Here is a 4,472-nt window from a genome sequence, read left to right on the forward strand (position 1 = left end):
CTGGGCTCGTAACCCCTCCCCTGCCCTCTTCTCCCCTCCCCTTTCGCTCTCCTGGCTGCTGCTAACTTCACCAACGAAAGGCAAACCCCTCACCACAAAGCACCGACACCCTCTGCTGTGACTTGCAAGTGTGACATGTGAACAGGTCGCTTCTGAAACACAAACCCGGACTGAAACAAGACAGGAAGGGAGGCACAAAGGTGATAACAAAACCTGACCAAATGAGTCAACTGAACTCAAGAGACTGGAGCGAGCGCTGTTGCAACGAAAATGATGCCAAACACATCCTGGACAGACATTTACCTCTGTTACCTAGTTTGTTTGTTATTTATCTCCTTTACTGTTTCCATTGCTCTAATTTCTTTCCACTGTGCTTTAAAGTAGCTGTTTGGGGGTTTGAGTGACTTCTTAATAACTTCAAATACTTCAAGAGATTCATATAATAAAACTGTGACCAGCTGAGATAACACAACTTGTAGTTTTAAAGTATTCAATGGGATTCTCTCAACATTCTTCTCGGGAAAGTAGTTTTACATCACTCTGTTGTGCTATTGTGTTGTTCCAGGGAATCCCCTTCCTCTGACGTTTCATTTAGATAAAGTCCAGGAACAGGGAAGGACAGATATGCAGAAATTTCGCAAAAGATTGGAAAAACAAAATAGTAAGAAAGAAAGAAATTTCTCTATTGGCTATTCGCTTATGTTCCAAATAAGAAGTGACCTCAAGGTTTGGAGCCACTGGAATTATTTTATTTATTAGATTTTTGATATTTACACCACTGGCCACTTTATAAGCTAAAGTTATAGCCGTTTGAATTCTTTGTGCAATAGTTTCCAAACTAAAGAGGATTTGTTGTCGTGTTCAAGTTTGAAATGATTAAGGTGTCTTAACTACTGTGGTCATAAAGAGATGAACTTGGTCAGCAACAAAACTCATTCAGGCTAATGAGCCAACGCTGCTCAGTTGGTACCAAGGGCCTTAAAGTGTGACAAGAAAATATCCCCCACACTATTACACCTCTAACAGCTGCCTGAACTGCTGATACAAGCCAGAATGGATCCACACTTCCATGTTTTTTATGCGATTTTATGATCTCGAAGCAGAAATCGAGTCTCATCAGACCATTCTTCTGTTATTCTATTTTGGCTAGCTTGCGTAAATTATAGCCTCAGTTTCCTGTTCTTAGCTGACATGACTGGCACCCGATGTGGTTTTCTGCTGCTGCTGTAGCCCATCTGCTTCAATGCTTAGCATGTTGTGCATTCAGAGATGCTCTTCTGCATACTTTGATTGTAACAAGTGGTTATTTGAGTTACTGTTACCTTCCTAACAGTGAAAAGCCATTTGGTCATTATCTTCTGACTTCTAGCATCAACAAGGCATTTTTTTTACCAGCCCATCTGGCACCAACAACCATTTAAATCACCTTTCTTCCCCATGCTGATGCTCCGTTTCAGTAAATCATCTTGACCATGTTTACATGAATACGGGCAGTAAGTTGCAAACCATTTGATTGGCTGATAAAATTATTAGATTACTAGATTATTACAGATGTGCCCAATAAAGTGGCCAGCAAGTGTATTTAAAGTAAAGAAGAAGGCTGCTAGGACTTGGACTAACAGTGTTTTAATTTATGCAGTCCTTCCCTGTAGCAATGTTTTCTTCTGTGCCCATAAAATACACAAATGTTGTGTATAACAGGAAAGTATACACTGCTGACTGCTGGCTCTACAGTTCATTTATGTGCCTGGCATTTTACAGACACCCCCCCCCCCCCCCCCCACACACACACACACACACACACACACTCATAAACACACACATACACACAACCCCACCACCCCTATTCTTCCTTTCAAACACATATGCTCCACTGAATGGAAAATTAAATATTATCCAACAGTAAAAGTGGCCAGCAGAAGCCCTTTTTGGCACCGTGCTGCAGATGTGAGAGACAGCACAGACCCATTATGCAAATGCACAGATACCCAAACTGCGAGAGAAATGTGTTATACATTTACCTCCTCCTCCCACCCCCCCCCCCCCCCCCCCCCCCCACACACACACACACACACACACACAGGCGACCAACACTGCTGCCACCACCCCGGCTGTGTTTGCAGATAAGATTCCATATCAGGGACAGTGACCTGACAACCATATTTGTTCAGGTGAATAATACTTATAAACACCAGCTGCCTGTGGTTAGCCTCACTGCAAACATTCAGTTTTAAACACTGCGTATCTGAATGTATTTTAAACTAACATCCTGTAACACAGCTGGTAGATTGGGGTGTGGTGACAAACATCTGTGTAGGCCAGACATGCTGGTTTCTGTCTCCTACTGTAATCGCCTTTAAATTTCTCAAATGCCAGGACTGCAGCTTTGCTTTCTATTTGAAAAGCAAGATATGTCTGCACATCTCTGCCCATCATGTTTGTGCTGACAGACCTTTGGAGAAGAGGCGGCCACCCGGCCCCTGGAAACGGCAGGCTGGTCCAAAGGACACGGCTGACTCAGATCGATGAAGGCACTGGAGCAGACGAAGAAATGAAAAGCTCTCGGTGGAGTCACTGGTTATAATAAATGTGTGTGCGATGCTCTATAATCGATCTTGATTGTGTAAAAAAAACTAGAGTCGTCACCATGGTTATGAAAATGCAAAATATTGTTCATAATGAGAGTTTAGATAGTGTTGAAACAGTCCAAATAATGTTGAGAGGAGCCTTAGAGAGAAACTGGTTAAAGATTCCTGCTCTTAAAGCCAAGCTTCCATATGTTTTGTGTTTATCCTGGATACACCAGACTTTCAACGAGATCAAAGGTCATTGTTCTGGCTGTGGGCACACAAGCCCCACCCACCTGCTGTTCAAACCTTCTGTTTGCAAGGAGCAGCCAATGGGACGAAAGGTAAGTGGTGTTAAAGAGGAGAGAGTTTAAACAACATTTATCCTACACAGAATGAACTGAAAGGCTGCACTAATAATAATCCTTCTTTATACTGTGACTCATGCAAAGCTACTCTAGTGGAATCTTTGTAGGTAAACAGGGTAATTCATTACACTAAAAGTCTGTCACAGTGGACTGAGTTCTGGTTAAGGTATGTTTAGTTTACTCGTGTTCTTGTTTTCTATGCTTTTACCCCTCTGCCAACTAGGTGACAGTATTTCAACATTATACACTTCCTTTTTGTTTTCCCGGGAGATCCTCACTGATAAACTGTCTGGAAAGACTGTCTCATCCTGGTGTTTCACGTTACCTGTCAGATTTGCGTGAGTGAATAATTTCCACTCCAACATGCTCAGACTTACACCTGAAACTCCAGTGAAACCAATACACAGACAAAAATTCTATGACTCATGCTCTAAATTACATTTCAGTCAGTGGATGGGATCACTCGCTGTTTCCTTTTCATTCCACGCCTTATACTTTGTTGTTCCAACTGCCAGAATTTGGGACTTTTGTCATGCTATGTGAAAGTTTTTAGTCCAGTGCTCCCACATGAGAATTCAAAGAGGAAAGAGAACGTTTTTCATTTGAAGTCATTGAAGGCATTTGCAAAAGCACAGAAAGCTCAAAATAAGTGGCTTTATTAAGCTTAATTTTCTATTTTTCAGTATTATGGCATACTAAAAGGAAAAAACGCGAGCTACTTAGACATATATGTAATACAATTTTAATATCTGATGTTCACATATGTTGAAAGCTGCTCTACATGATCCTTTCAGCATCTGTTAAAATGTTGTAAACTGCGGCACATTAACTGAAGAGGCAACAGATAATGGCTAAAAAATGGTGATGTATGAAATGTTGCAACTCTTTTTTTAAAGGCATTACTTAGTTTGCACTCACTTGCCTCTCTCTAACACAAAGATCTGACTATGTGAAAGTGAAAGTGTCAGTACATTGAGTTTTTCAAATCTCACACACGCAATCAGTGTTCTTTTAGTTATTTGGAGGTTTGCTTTGCAATAGTGTAGAGCAGGAACTGCACTCAGTAAGAAATAAGAAGTGCACAAATTCATTTAAAAAAGAAGTGGCAAATAAACACAAAACGTGCAAATAAACTGTAGATTGAAGAGGCTTCAAATTAGAAAAAAAAAACTAACTTTTTATCATTTTAAAAATTCACTATAAACTATCGTCATTTTAGGGAGGATCCCGTTGCCTCGATTGATGATTGTTTATATATATTTAATAATTTAAAAAAGAGAATAACAGGAGGTTAAAATTTTAAACTAAATTAAAGCTAAAGATACAACAATATAATTTTTCATGCTGGTGTTATGAGGAGATGGGAACTGTAGAATAAATACTTACTAGCAGCGCCTCCATTGTAGATGACTTTTACACAATGTAACGATGGGGGGCGCTGGTTCTCTGAAATCCTCAATGTACAGAGGAGTCTTCTGATAGAGTCGTGATTGGTCCTGGTTTCTGTCTCCCTATTGGTTTAAAAAGGACAGAAACC

Source organism: Mchenga conophoros, linkage group LG4 (genome assembly GCF_057382185.1).
Source record: "Mchenga conophoros isolate Kocher_MC1m ecotype Shallow Benthic linkage group LG4, M_conophoros_male_GT1.1, whole genome shotgun sequence".
NCBI lineage: Eukaryota > Metazoa > Chordata > Actinopteri > Cichliformes > Cichlidae > Mchenga > Mchenga conophoros.